This window comes from Pristiophorus japonicus, chromosome 13, assembly GCF_044704955.1.
Source record: "Pristiophorus japonicus isolate sPriJap1 chromosome 13, sPriJap1.hap1, whole genome shotgun sequence".
In the NCBI taxonomy this organism is placed as follows: Eukaryota; Metazoa; Chordata; class Chondrichthyes; family Pristiophoridae; genus Pristiophorus; species Pristiophorus japonicus.
The window spans coordinates 59,966,670-59,982,152 of NC_091989.1; the positions used below are offsets into that span (position 1 = coordinate 59,966,670).

General features: G+C 42.4%; 1 protein-coding gene across 6 annotated transcripts in view; it reads left to right on the plus strand.

The window, feature by feature from the left end:
• Positions 1 to 15,483, plus strand: part of LOC139278597 (caldesmon, smooth muscle-like) — a 242,243-nt gene that overhangs the window by 9,045 nt on the left and 217,715 nt on the right. Inside the window, exon 1 of one of the 6 annotated variants that reach the window (XM_070897546.1) lies at positions 20 to 175. The exons of the other annotated variants lie outside the window; for them this stretch is intronic. The gene's annotated coding sequence lies outside the window, so the exon portion shown is untranslated. Of the gene's footprint in view, positions 1 to 19; positions 176 to 15,483 lie in introns of those variants that run through there. 6 annotated transcript variants of the gene reach the window in all.

A 15,483-nucleotide genomic window follows, 5' to 3' on the forward strand; every position in this document is an offset into this window, starting at 1 on the left:
TGCTGGGTCCTTCCCTGCTCCCGTTCAGTCTGTCCGCTGCTGACACCAAGGCAGTGAATGACACCAAGGCAGTGATGACCAGATCCGACACGCTGCGGCTCGTCAAACGATTGGCATTTTTATATATTGCTGCTAATTATTTTCTTCAAACCACGGATGAGCTGGTATCAAATCGGTAAGTATTAAATCATAGATGAATGTCCATTGGTTAAGTGAAAAGTCAAGTAGTGCAGGAGTAGCAAGTGACCCTTCTTTTTGGACAAATGGCACCAACACTGGCAGGGATTCTTTAGCTCGTTGTGTTAACGGGTGCGTCATAGGCATTTCAAGGCAAACAAAGTTGTGATGTAAGAGTTGGATAATGGAAGATTAACCCATTATATATAACCCATGGTGCATTTGTGACGTTAAGAGCTGTATGTTTTCTATAATGCACTGATTTAAATAATAAAAATTAGTCAAAGCCTACGGTTGGATTAAGAAAGTTTGAAAAAGGACAAACATAATTTGTGTTTCATATTCTTGAACATTTCAAAGAATTCTCATTTCTGCTTTTAAGTCTATGTCTGGCTCAGTAGTGAACGGTTTTAACTATTGTTGGTGAATGGGGCAAATGTCAGTCACTCTTAAATTGCAAGGAACTTGGAAATGTTTTTGTAGTTACTTCCATTAACATTCCCTGTTTCTAACCTCTCTTTCCTTTGCATCTTCATCCAACTGGGTGGAGGGGTTTTGCATTTCTCTATGAGTTCATTTAATTCATTCTTGGCATATGGGTGTCGCTGGCAATTCCGCCATTTATTGCCCATCCTAGCTGCCCTTGAGAAGGCCATGGTGAGCCGCCTTCCTGAACTGCTGCAGTCCATGTGGTGAACATACTCCCACAATGCAGTTAGGTAGTGAGTTCCAGGATTTTGACCCATCGATGATGTATGTCCAAGTTGGGATGATGATGAAGATGATCCCATTGAAAGAAAGAACTTGCACTTATATAGCGCCTTTCACATCCTCAGGATGTCCCAAACGAAGTTATCATTGTTATAATGTAGGAAACATGGCAGCCAATTTGCGCACAGCAAGCTCCCACAAACAGCAATAAAATAATAACAGATAATCTGTTTTAATGTTGTTGATTGAGGAATAAATATTGGCCAGGACACCGGGGACAACTCCCCTGTTCTTCAAAACTGTACCATAGGATTTCTTATCCGAAAGATGGCACTTCCAACATTGCAGCAATCCCTCAATACTGCACTGAAGTATAAGTCTAGATTTTTGTGCTTAAGTCTTTGGAGTGGGACTTGAACCCACAACCTTATGACTCAGAGGCAAGGGTGCTACCGCTGAACCAAGACCCATTCTGGTGCTGTTGTGTTCTCAAATAGGATATGTATTTGTAACCTGTTGATACAGGCAGTTCTGGCTCTCTCACCCTGTGAGGCAAAGTCCCATCGGGGCAGGCAATGTTTCACCTGCCTCTGGACAGACAAGAGTGAGTGTGGCCAAGCCTAGAACTCGAGTCTAACAATCAGACAGAAGTACATCTTAACCAATGTATTGTACAGCTACACTTTACAATATATGTGCCACTCCAAAGATTTTAATCTCAGTATTTCAGAATTCACAACTAATAGAATTTGTTGCTGCTGTCGGCTGCAATTAGTAAGGCAAAGTGAGAGTATTTCACAGCTGCTATTCTGTTCATTCTTCTCAATATTACTCAAGGGTTACACACATGAGGATCCTGACAGTAATCAATTTTAAATGTTAGGACTGTAACATATGCATACATATATATAGAGAGCAGCAATTACTCAATTTCCATAACAGGTAATGAGGTTTCCCTCACCAACAAGGGCCAGCGTACATTATGTTCTGTTCTCTTTCAAGGCGAGACATACCATAAAACCTTTCTCTGGTGATGTTCAAGGTAACGTACATCCAACATTCCAAGAATATTGAGTCACAGCAGAGTAAAGGTAGAAGTTATCCTGATACAGTATTTAAAAATATGCAATTAGTGGTTTGTAGATATATATGCAGTAACATAATATTCTGGTAACATTCTTCATTGGGTTTTTACTTCAATTTCTTTTGACGGATCAAAGTCGGAAACTCTAAATGCCTATCAAATATGAACAGGCATTTTTGTGCGAGGCAGCTATGGAAAGATCTAGTCGGAGAGAGGAGGTTTGCCAAGTTGCTCTGAACTCCTTAGATGGATCTGAAGTGAGCCCAAGACCAAGTACAGACATATTTAAAGTATAATCAGCTGCTAATGTATGTTGCCTTTCTGGGTGTTTTAGGGAGTTCGCCTCAAGCAGTCAACTGCAGGAACTGATGGGAACATGATTAGAATTGCAAGCTCATACTTGTTCATGCTGAGTGGTCACTTCAAGCGAGAAATGTGCTGTGCATTGCAGAGTATGAAAAACGTTGTAGGGTAGATTTTAGGAATAGTAAAGCAAATGTAGTTATGGTTGATTTTATCTTATTGTAGTTACGTTTCTCAGTCTTTAGGATCATGCTATGAGCTGAATTCAAAAGTAAAAACTGATGGGTAGCATTCAAATACGATCACCTCTGCCTTTAAGACCTCCCTCCGCACCCCCCTGCCCCACCCCTTCAAAATGCTAAACATGAGCCTAGAATTTACTATTGGTGATAATCTTTGTACGCTATTCCTCTGTCTGCTATTTTAATGCATGTGTTAACTGGTTTATGTGAAAAGGTTAACAGCGCCACTAAAAGAGCAGAGTGTCACATAAGCTCATTAAACATGCAGCACAGATGGCCATTTCAAGCGAATATTCACAAATATCTCTTAAAATATTACCCCATAAAATGTATGGATTTCTGGGTACTAGTATACCTTCTCTTTATCTGGAAACTAGTTTAGTCAAGTGTACAGTTGACCCATAACAAGCCTGCATTAATTCAAGCTGGTGCCTGACTCTGGTTGAAGGATAGAATGCCAGGGCAATGATCCACATTGTATTCACTGCCATCGAACAGACTCCCTGTTCCAAAAATCCTGGTCTGTGCACATATATTTATTTAAAAAAAATGAATATGCAACACACTTAATTTGCCAAATTTCACTTAGAGGTAGCAGAGTGTGTCGTTGGGCTGGATCTTGCAGGAGTGTGCCATCTCACACCGTTAGTTAGATTTTTTTCTGCACCCTTCAACTCAAAAATATTTTGCACCGTAACTTGCTGGAAATGTGAGCTGGTAACATTGTGGTGAGAGCAATGAGGCATCCGGGACCTCAGTGAACAACAGAGAAATAAAGAGAGGGAAAAAAAGATTGGATTATGAGGGTGAGAAAGTGACAGAAAGGAAAAGTTTAAAAAAAAATTAAATGTCAAATTTGACATTTTAAAAATCTCTAACAATTTACCACATGAAAAAACAAGACTCCGCAGTTTAAATTTAATTTCTGGGCTAAAGAGGTTGATTGGCATGCATTTACAATCATCATGTTGTTAAAAAGGTCCTTACACTGTTAATTACCAGATTAAATTTTTTTTTTTTCTATATTCATTCCTGGGATGTGGGCACCACTGACAAGGCCGGCAAATTTATTGCCCATCCCTAATTGCCCTTGAGAAGGTGGTGGTGAGCCGCCTTCTTGAACCGCTGCAGTCCGTGTGGTGAAGGTACTCCCACAGTGCTGTTAGAGAGGCAGTTCCAGGATTTTGACCCAGCGAAGATGAAGGATTGGCGATATATTTCTACGTCAGGATGGTGTGTGACTTGGAGGGGAACCTGAAGGTGGTGGTGTTCCCGTGCGGAGTCTTGTTGCCCTTGTCCTTCTAGGTGATAGAGGTTGTGAATTTTGGAGGTGCTGCTGAAGAAGCCTTGGCGAGTTGCTGCAGTGCATCTTGTGCACGGTGTGCCACTGGTGGAGGGAGTGAATGTTTAAGGTGGTGGTGAGGTGCCAAACAAGTGGGGTGCTTTGGCCTGGATGGACAAGCTTCTTTAATGTTGTTGGAGCTGCACTCATCCAGTCAGTGGAGAGTATTCCACCACACTTTTGACTTGAGCCTTGTAGATGGTGGAACGGTTTTGGGGAGTCAGGAGGCGAGTCACTCACCGCAGAACCTAACTTCTGACCTGCTCTTGTAGCCACAGTATTTATGTGGCTGGTCCAGTTAAGTTTCTGGTCAATGGTGAACTCTAGAATATTGATGGTGGCGGATTCAGCATTGGTAATGCCGTTGAATGTCAAGGGGTGGGGGAGATAGTCATTGCCTGGGACTTGTGTGGCGCAAATGTTACTTGCCACTTATCAGCCCAAGCCTAAATATTGTCCAGGTCTTGCTGCATGCGGGCACAGACTGCATCATTATCTAAGGAGTTGTGAATGGAACTGAACATTGTGTAATCATCAGTGGACATCCCCATTTCTGACCTTATGATGGCGGGGAGGTCATTGATGAAGCAGCTGGAGATGGTTGGGTCTAGGACACTGCCCTGAGGAAATCCTACAGCGATGTCCTGGGGCTGAGATGATTGACCTCTAACAACCACAACCATCTTCCTTTGTGCTAGGTATGACTCCAGCCAGTGGAGAATTTTTCCCCTGATTCCCATTGACTTCAATTTTACTCGGGCTCCTTGATGCCACACTTGGTCAAATGCTGCCTTGGTATCAAAGGCAGTCATTCTCACCCCACCTCTGGAATTCAGCTCTTTTGTCTATGTTTGAATCGAGGCTGTAATGGGGTCTGGAGCCGAGTGGTCCTGGCAGAACCCAAACTGAGCATCGGTGAGCAGGTTATTGGTGAGTAAGTGCCGCTTGATAGCACTGTCGATGACACCTTCCATCACTTTGCTGATGATTGAGAGTAGACTGATGGGGCGGTAATTGTCCAGATTAGATTTGTCCTGCTTTTTGTGGACAGGATATACCTGGGCAATTTTCAACATTGTCGGGTAGATGCCAGTGTTGTAACTGTACTGGAACAGCTTGGCTAGAGGCGCAGCTAGTTCTGACGCACAAGTCTACAGCACGACCGCCGGGATGTTGTCGGGGCCCATAGCCTTTGCTGTATCGAGTGTGCTCAGCCACTTCTTGATATCACGTGGAGTGAATTGAATTGGCTGAAGACTGGCTTCTGTGATGTTGGGGACCCCAGGTTGGCACCTCATTTTTTTTAGATATGCCTGGTGCTGCTCCTGGCATGCTATTCGGCACTCCTCATTGAATCAGGGTTGGTCGCCTGGCTTGATGGTAATGATAGAGTGAAGGATATGCCAGACATGAGGTTACAGATTGTGGTGGATTACCATTCTACAGTGCCTCATGGATGGCCAGTTTTGAGCTGCTAGATCTGTTCTGAATCTATCCTATTTAGCTCAGCGGTAGTGTCACACATGGAGGATGTCCTCAGTGTAAAGACGGAACTTTGTCTCCACAATGACTATGTTGTGGTCACTGTTACCAATACCATCATGGACAGATGCATCTGTGACGGGTAGATTGGTGAGGACAAGGTCAAGTACGTTTTTCCCTTGTGTTGATTCTCTCACCACCTGCCGCAGGCTCAGTCTGACAGCTCGGTCAGTAGTGGTGCTACCGAGCCACTCTTGGTGATGAACATTGAAGTCCCCCACCCAGATTACATTCTGTGCCCTTGCTACCCTCAGTGCTTCTTCCAAATGGTGTTCAATATGGAGGAGTACTGATTCATCAGTTGCGGGAGGGCAGTAGGCGGTAATCAGCAGAAGGTTTCCTTGCCCATGCTTGCCCTGAAGCCATGAGACTTCATGGGGTCCGGAGTCAATGTTGAGAATTCCCAGGGCCACTCCCTCGTATATCACTATGCTGCCACCTCGGGTGGGTCTGTTCTGCCGATGGGACAGGACATACCCAGGGATGGTGATGGAGGAGTCTGGGACATTGGCTGAAAAGTATGATTCTGTGAGTATGACTATGTCAGGCTGTTATTTTTATTATTGCTTTTCGTAGTGGTTGTGTACAACTGAGTGGCTTGCTAGGCAATTTCAGAGGGCAGTTAAGAGTCATCCACATTGCTGTGAGTCTGGAGTCACATATAGGCCAGACCGGGTAAGGATGGCAGATTTCCTTCCTTAAAGGACATTAGTGAACCAGATGAGTTTTTATGACAATCTGATAGTTTCATGGTCACGTTTTATTCCAGATTTATTTAATTAACTGAATTTAAATTCCACAGCTGCCATGGTGGAATTTGAACTCGCATCCCATGGATTACTAATCCATGTCCCTGGATTACTAATCCATGTCCCTGGATTACTAGTCCATGTCCCTGGATTACTAGTCCAGGTCCCTGGATTACTAGTCCAGTAACATAACCATTATGCTACTGCTACCGTTCTGTGGCACGTTTAATGGGTAATTTGTGTGCAAATCCAGCTAGTTCTTAAAAATGATGGGGAGGCTAAGGCCGTTTGTGCAAAGCAAATGGCGGAGTGATTATTTTTCCAGCAAAATCCAGCTGTTTCTTTTTATATGAAATCTAATGTTGGCCTTGTTTGGGTGAGCATTGAGTTGCTGAATCAGGGCTAATAATATGTGGTCCAAAGACTCACCAGCTGGCCAGTTTTAACTGCACTTTCAGCAATCCTAATCTAAGCACAATGCAAAAACTCTCTTAGATCATGAGTTATATGTTTAAAAGGATTCAAGTGGATGACAAATTGGTAAGTATATAGTATTCTTGTCAATGCACACGTAAACAGAGCACTAATAACCATTTTCATCTATGGTGAGTATTTGTTAATTCTTTAACCAAACAGCTCAGTCCAACACCTCATAATTAACTAAATATCACATTTTGACCTGTGTGAATGCCAACGTTCTTTCAGCTAGCCTATTTGTATTTAATTGCAGGATGTGGCCATTAATGGCAAGGCTGGCATTTATTGCTGAGCCCTAGATGCCCTGTGAAAGTGATGATGTGCCTTCTTCTTTAACCACTGCAGTCCATGTGGTATTCGTTGTACTGGTTTGATACATCTGAGTGGCAGTGAGATTGGAGTCACATATGGGCCAGATTGGGTAAAGACAGCAGGTTTCCTTCCCTAAAACTCAATTGGGTTTTTACAACAATCCGACAGCTTCATGCTCACTTTTACTGTCACTGCCATTTTATTTCTAAATTTTTTTAACTGAATTCAATTTCGCAAACTGCCACAGTGGGATTATGAACTCACCTTCTCTAGGTTCTTGGTCTAAGGACTCTGGATTACTAGTCCAGTAACATAACCATTACTCTACCGTCCCAATTCTTAATTATAGAGTTGCTCTTTTTCCTCCCGAAATAAATAAATGCATTTTATAATATAAGGATCTTCTACAATTTCCCAATGGTGCACTTATATCGTCAAATCCTTTCCTGGAGTAGTGTGCCTGCTCTGTCAGTCCCTCTGTTGTTTAAACCACCCAGCAGTGTAAGCAGGCTGGTTCCAACAGCACCTGTATCAACTGCTGCAAGTGTACAGATGTGCTAAGGTTTTTGACTATTTTATTCAGTTCCAATATCTTAACAGCTGGAGGAAGTCAATGCAGATTCCTAGCAGTGGAATCATTTCACTGCTTGCAGGGAGGTAGATGGGAGTATTTCAGCAAATCAGTCGGTCAGTAGGCAAATGTTTCCGACCATCTGTGCCTCTGCCAACATGCTGCTTGGCATTTACATTGGCAGTGAGGGGGGTGTGACTGAAGAACAGCCATTATGGTGGCACACTCTGCCAATGACAGCAACAGTCCCCTCCGCATTTAGGATTATATGTGTACATGTGTATGGGTGTAAATGTCTCATATTTGGTAAATTCTCCTTCATAGTTCCACTTGAAGTTTTGTGCTGTTATTGGATTGCTCAGGGGGAGTATCAGAGAGCAGTACTGGAATGGAATTGAATATCAGGGAGTATTACTGGAATGGAATAGAGTGTCGGGGAACAGTACTGGAATGGAATTGAGTATCAGGGAGTATTACTGGAATGGAATAGAGTGTCGGGGAACAGTACTGGAATTGAATAGAGTATCAGGGAGTATTACTGGAATTGAATAGAGTATCAGAGAGCAGTACTGGAATTGAATAGAGTATCAGAGAGCAGTACTGGAATTGAATAGAGTATCAGGGAGCAGTACTGGAATTGAATAGAGTATCAGGGAGTATTACTGGAATTGAATAGAGTATCAGAGAGCAGTACTGGAATGGAATAGAGTGTCGGGGAGCAGTACTGGAGTGGATTGAAGTGTCGGAGAGTAGTACTGGAATGAGCCCAAATATCAGAGAGCAGCCTGAACAGTAGTTAAGTATCAGAGAGAAAATCCAAATGGTTCTTGGCAGATCCATAGTGCTAACTACAAGTCTTGAATTATTCTGGAATGAATTGCAAGGAATTACTGTTCTATACAAATTGTTCCCAGAAAGAAAGCAAGGATAATGCACCTACCAAACAGGTAATGATACATCAAAGGGTTTAGATGATGCAAAGCATGAAGGAATGCTTGAGCTGTTTATTGTTATCATCTCAACATGTGTATAGTAATCCATAAACCTCAGTTTATGTTATTCTATATAATAAATGTTGGTGAAGTTTATGTGGTTGTCTTGCTCTTATTTTCCACAAGCATTTGTTGCTTTTCATTGGCAAGAGCTATCGAACCTGCCAGGATTGGGTCATGATTGGACTGCTGGGGGCCCTGTATCCTCACCTACACAAAGTCCAAACTCTTATCACCCTGATCCTCCCCAAGCTTCATTTGGTCCCCAAGCTCCAGAAAATTGTTCTTACTTTCAAATCCCTCTAATTTGTCACCCCACCCTACCTCAGTGATCTCTTCCAGTCGTGTTATCCCATATTCAGCCTCCACTCCTCTGACATCCGTTGAGTCTCTGTCCTCACTCCCTCTGCTCCACCATCAATGATTGCTCTTTCAATGAGGCTTTGTTCTCTGGAACTCCCTGCCTCAACTGCTCTGCACCGCCGTCCCATTCCTAAGTCAGTCTGCCCTTTTACCTCCCTCCAGTCTTCAAATGCCTTTATAAGAGGCTCCACTTTCACCATGCTTTTGGCTCCAAACCCCAAGTTCTTTGCTGCTTTTTCCGTTTCCCCCATTATGTGGAGTCCATTATTTTCATTACACTCTGAAAAGTGCTCTGAGACATCTTTCTGTACCTGAGCACTACAGTAACGCATGACTTGAACTGCATGTTGCAATGAAATAGCATACCCTGCATATTCAATGATGTCAATAATGATAGTGGAATGATAGTGGAATGTTTCAGCTTGAAGCTATGCAACATACTGGTTGAATTCCGCATGTTCATGAGTTGAATCTGTGATTTATCTCTAAATAATTAATGATGGCTGGTATCCAGGGAATTCTTGTGATAATGAGGGTAGGTGAGAGAGACATTCATAAATGCAGAGAATGTAAGTATTTGGGGCCTGAAGAAAACCCTCCTTATGATGTCAAAATCTGGTTATGAAATGCAACACAAACTAACTTAAAGCCTACACATGTAAAAATGAAACAATTTACATTTAATTTTACAGATCAGAACAAGTCCATTAAGCCCAATCAGCATACGCCAGTGTTTAGGCTCCGCATGAGCCATCTCCCACGTTATTTCATCGCACCCTATCAGCATATCCTTCTATTCTTTTCTCCCTCATCTACTTATCTAGCTTGCCCTTAATTTATATATCAATCGGTGACAATTATTTAAGTAATAGGACACTGTTAGTACATTATCATTGGCTTTCCCTTGAGGTGTGCAATTTGCAAAAACAACTTGTGAATGTTAAGTTTAAAGCTGGGGATTCCTGATCTGGCTTTTAAAGCTCCAGAAACCATTGCATTCATGAGGATATTGCCCACTGATTGCACATTAACCATACACTTTTGCCTTTACACTTTGCAAAGTCTTGAGTCAAAATAGAGCAGAATTCCACTGACATCAGTGGGAGAAAATGTTAAAAACTTGTAATGGAGAGATCAGAATTGCATATAAATAGATACAGCTGTATTTAGCATTGAAAAAAAACAGTTTATTTCAACTAAAACACTCATTATGAAGGTACTCAAGTCTCCAATAATCATTGTTGCATTACAACACAAAACAGATTTACTAGATCAAGGTGAGGATTAACAACTTGCATTTATATAGTGACTTCAACATAGTAAAACATCCAAGGCATTTAACATTGAGATTAACACTGAGATGGAAGAATTTATGCAGCAGTAGGTAGTTTCTCCTGCTAAAAGTAATAAAGCAATTCAATGGTCATTAGCTGAGGTACTGGCTGAGTGAGATATGCACCACATATAAAAAGTGATCTCAGTATGCATGTTAGGGTGTATCCATACTGCAAGTTTAATGTTGACCTGTTTGGTTTGACACTGATGCTAAACTTGTGTGGTATTTATCGAGTGCCTCAAACTGCTCCAAGGTGTCTTACTCTGCTTCGATCTCGTGTCAGATGGATTCAGGGTGCATTTACACTATAACTGCAGCACTGGTGCAAAGCGAAACCACTGCACACTGAACTACAGTCATTGTGTAAATGCACCGAAGTCACTTCAATATGCCTTTCCTTTATAATTTCCAAAGTGTTACGTACATAGAAATATTAATACTTCAAATTGCACAACACATCCAGTACTAATGGGGTTAAATAAACAGATACTATTAGAAATATAGAAACATAGAAATCTACAGCACACAAGGAGACCATTTTGGCCTATCGTGTCCACACTGGCCGACAAAGAGCCACAAGGCCCTCGGTCAGCAGCCCTGAAGGTTACTATGAAAATGAACAATGGCGGAAAGGTAATGAGCATCCGGCCAAACCAGTCCACCTCACACAACTGCGACATCCCCTGCACTGCAACATTCTACACTCCACCCCAACCAGAGCCATGTGATCTCCTGGGAGAGGCAAAAAAACCAGATTAAAAAAACAGGCCAATCAGGGAAAAAAATCTGGGAAAATTCCTCTCCGACCCATCCAGGCGATCAAAATTAGTCCAGGCGATCACCCTGGCAGTATAAGATTCCCTGTACTTACCATCGTATCTGCGCCAGCGAACAAGAGGTTATCCAGTCTAATCTCACTTATCAGCTCTCGGTCTCGTAAGTGTTAACAAGGCATTCGCTTCATTAAATTCAGCTTTAATGGTAACAGTAAAATTCAATTCATTAATCTGAACTCTGTCAAGAGATTGCTGCATCATTTTATTGTGAGCCTGATAGATGGGGTTTTATTTCACGTTGGGCTGGTTCTGTGCTGACAGTGAGTGACTCTATGGCAGGAGCCAGTTGCCAATAGGCTGCCAGTTGTTGATAGTTACTGACATTCACACTGATTGTGGTGGAATCACTGTGAGTTTATCAAGTGATAAATGACAGCTGATTACTAGAAAATAACAATTGGTTCACATTACCAATAATTATTTTATCAATAGATTGTATCTGGTGTATGTGTTTATACTTCCACACATGATTACATTCTGGAACATTAGGGTTATTTCATTGTTTGATTTAATCAGACATTAATTTCTGTGCTTTAAGAACATAAGTAAATAAGGCATTTGTGTAAACATAGCAATGACATTTATAAATTCATCATCATCATAGGCAGTCCCTCGAAATCGAGGAAGACTTGCTTCCACTCTAAAAGTGAGTTCTCAGGTAACTGTACGGTCCAATGCGGGAATTACAGTCTCTGTCACAGATGGGACAGACAGTGGTTGAAGGAAAGGGTGGGTGGGACTGGTTTGCCGCAAGCTCTTTCCGCTGCCTGCGCTTGGTTTCTGCATGCTCTCGGCGACGAGACTCGAGGTGCTCCCGGATGCTCTTCCTCCACTTAGGGCAGTCTTGGGCCAGGGATTCCCAGGTGCCGGTGGGAATGTTGCACTTTATCAAAGAGTCTTTGAGGGTGTCCTTGAAATGTTTCCTCTGCCTACTTGGGGCTCACTTGCCTGTAGGAGTTCCGAGTAGAGCGCTTGCTTTGGGAGTCTCGGTGCCCGACACAGATATTTGATCATTGTAATAATCAAGTGACCTCCACTTCACTATTACAGAATAGCTTGTTTGGTACTTGTCTGTAAGTACTAACCTTGTTTTGTTAAAAGCCTAAGGATTTGAGTGCTTATAAAATATAATGATTGAATATTATATTGGTATTTAATAAATGTTCTAATCGTGAGTAAAGAAAGAATCAACCTTTAACATCTTCAGAACATGCAATCTCCAGTGCTTTTTCAGCACTCCATTTGTGGAATCATAGAATTTTACTGTAGAGAAGGAGGCCATTTGGCCCATCATGCCTCTGCCAGCTCTCTGAAAGAGCTATTATGTAGTCCTGCTCTTTCTTCATAGCTCTGCACAGTTTTCCTTTTAAAGTAAGTATACAATTTGAAAGTTACCATTGAATATGCTTCTACCACCCTTTCAGGCTGTGTAGTCCAGATCATAAAATCTCGCTGAGTAAAAAAAATATTCTCCTCATCTCCCCTCTGACTTTTTTGCCAATGATCTTAAATCTGTGTCCTGTGGTTAACGACCCTCCTGCCAGTGGAAACAGTTTCTCCATATCTACTCTATCAAAACCCCATATAATTGTGAACACCTCTATTAACTCCCCCCTTAACCTTCTTTGTTCTAAGATGAACAACTCCAGCCGATGTGTGCACATCGAGGTTCCACACAGAGCGAATATGGAATGCCCGGTAGTCTGTTTGAGTGCAGCTGATTGAGTGAACAATGTTGGCCAAAACAGTGGGAGAACGCCTCTGCTCTTCTTTAAATAGCCTTGTGGTATCTTTTGCATCCACCTGAGCAGCCCCGGCTTAACATCTCACCCAAAAGACAGCTCCTCTGACAATACAGCATCCCCTCAGTATTGCCCTGAAGTGTCAGCCTAGATTATGTGCGCAAGTGCTGAAATGGGGCTTGAACCCACAACCTTTTGACTCAGAGGAAGAGTGGTACCACTGAGCCAAGCTGACCTTTGCATGCTATTTCTACTCAATTGTCATTTTGTTATTTTTTGCCTATTGCAGGGTGGGTTATTTTAACCGGGTAGGGAAGGAATGAATGGTTTTATTTGTTTTTGAAATGACTGTTGCTAAAATGAAGAATATGAAACTTTAGCTATTATATACTTACTGGTTTGGTTTTGGATGAAATTACTAAATTTAGACAAATGAAATAGATACCCTCTGCTCTGGAATTGCAAAGTAACGATGCAGTCTTATTCCTGGGTCAGCCAAACGGGAAAGAGAGAAGAGTAATCGTAGAACAGGGAGAGAAAACACACACAGACAGTCCATTGAGCAGTTAAACATAGCGAAAGAGAGGGCAGTGCAGTGGAACTAACAAAAGAGAGAACTATGGGACAGAATAAAGAGTTACAATGAGAGTAAATGGAGAGAGATTCAGTGAGGAGAGAGGGAAAAGGGGCAATTTCTTTGTCCCAGAAGGCTGACTGGGGGCGGGAACCGAGGCCAGGCTGGACCTCCTGCACCCCGGCTACAAAATTGGGGTTAGCGCCCCGAGAGGAAGTGGAGTGCAATGTCGGGTGCTCTACTTCCTCTTTGTGGCGGAATAGGGGCAATAAGCACGTGGATTTTCCAGTGCTACGCGGAGCGAGCACAGGGGAGGGCCGCTGCGAGCTCTGCAGTGGGGGGAGGAGCCACCACCAGGTCACCGTGGAGCTGGGTGCCATGCCCACAACCCGGCACAGAAGTGGAGTGCGGGTCTGCACCATCGCGACACGGACCCTGCAAAATCGTAAACGAAAGGCCAGACCGGTAAGTCTGCAAAAAAGAAATGACGGCAGGCGCCTTCCCTTTTCTTTTCGCTCCGCGAGCGGAGTGCGGCCAGGTTCACGACCCTCGAGGCTGGTGCTGACATCACCCGCGGCGGCCTCACGGGGCACAACCCAATTTCCGCTCCGGGGCGAAAACGCTGCGCACGCTGATGACATCATCATCTCTGCCGCAGTAGCCTGGGGTACTACCGGTGGGAGCGGGGCGCTGCTGGCTTGCGCCGCAGCTAACTCCGGTGCAATTTCGCGGGAGGCAATAGCGGTCCTCAATCCCCCGGGCGGGAAATCATTTGCAGCCCGCCCCTGGGGGCACTAACGGGAGCTGCAAACAATGTGAATTTCTCCCCCTTAGTTAGAGTTCACTCTCCAGGACAAATCCTATGTGGAACTTCTCACGGGAGGAAGAAGAGTTGATACAAATAGGGAAAACCCTTGCAAAATACAGGAAACTTGTCAACAACAACAACTTTTCATTACATAGCACCTTTAACGTAGTAAGATGTCCCAAGGCACTTCACAGGAATATTATAAGACAAAATAATTTGACACAGAGCCACACAAGGAGAAATTAGAGCAGGCGACCAAAAGCTTGGTCAAAGAGGTTAGGTTTCAAGAAATTTTAAAGGAGGAAAGAGAGGTAGAGAGGCGGGGAGGTTAAGGAAGGGGGTTCCAGAGCTTAGGGCCTAGGCAACAGAAGACAGTGTCTCGAAGAACAATCAAAATAAAATTGAAACATTTCCATAAAATATTGTGGTGAAAAATGATTATGTTCGTGGAACCAAATTACTAAAAAACACATGAAGAATTATTAAATTCAACTATTTGAATAAATGCAAACCAGAAAAGAAATACCCCTTCGTAAGGTTGTTATTATTTTTTTTAATTTTTGAATGATATTTTCATTATTATTCAACATGTTTATTTTTCAACCCAACAAATGCACAAACCTTATAGACCTCCCTATTTTCCCTGTGATATCTATCTGGTAATATCACATATTTGCACATTGTGATACAGGGTAATAATCAACTAGAATATGTTAGTCAGTCTCCTGAGTACTTCTGTGTTGTAACTGACCTATGATTGTAGTATATTACATCATACTTTTGGTACAAACTTTGCATTATTCTGTCTCTTTGCTCCCAACATTTTCATATTGCATTTTTACGCCGTGTTACGAATAATTCCTTAGATAATTATGTTGGATTCTTGAAGGCTGTACAATGAAAAGAATGTAGCGGATATTAGAAAGGAATCTGCATTTAGTAATCACTAGTAGTTCTATATTTTAGTAGTAACTATTTATTCACAGTGAATTTCTAATGTTCCTATGCCCTCAGTATGTGATTGATGCACCTTTTCTAATTAAATGAATACTATTTGTAATTCAGAATGCTGATTTTCTATTGTTTGGACCTATTGGAAACCAATGGGCTCCACAGAGATTGCTGATTTCAATTAAAAAGCTTTCTATCTGTACACCGATTGAATTTCTTAATTACATTTAAAAAAACCCATCCCAGCTCATTTATAGGAAATAGTCTTGGGATCACATATACAGGCACTTAGGCTGACAATCTGAAGAAACAAGACATTTGAATTAGAGAGTGTTTGAATCGATATTGGGAATGAAAGTTAAAGTTTAGCT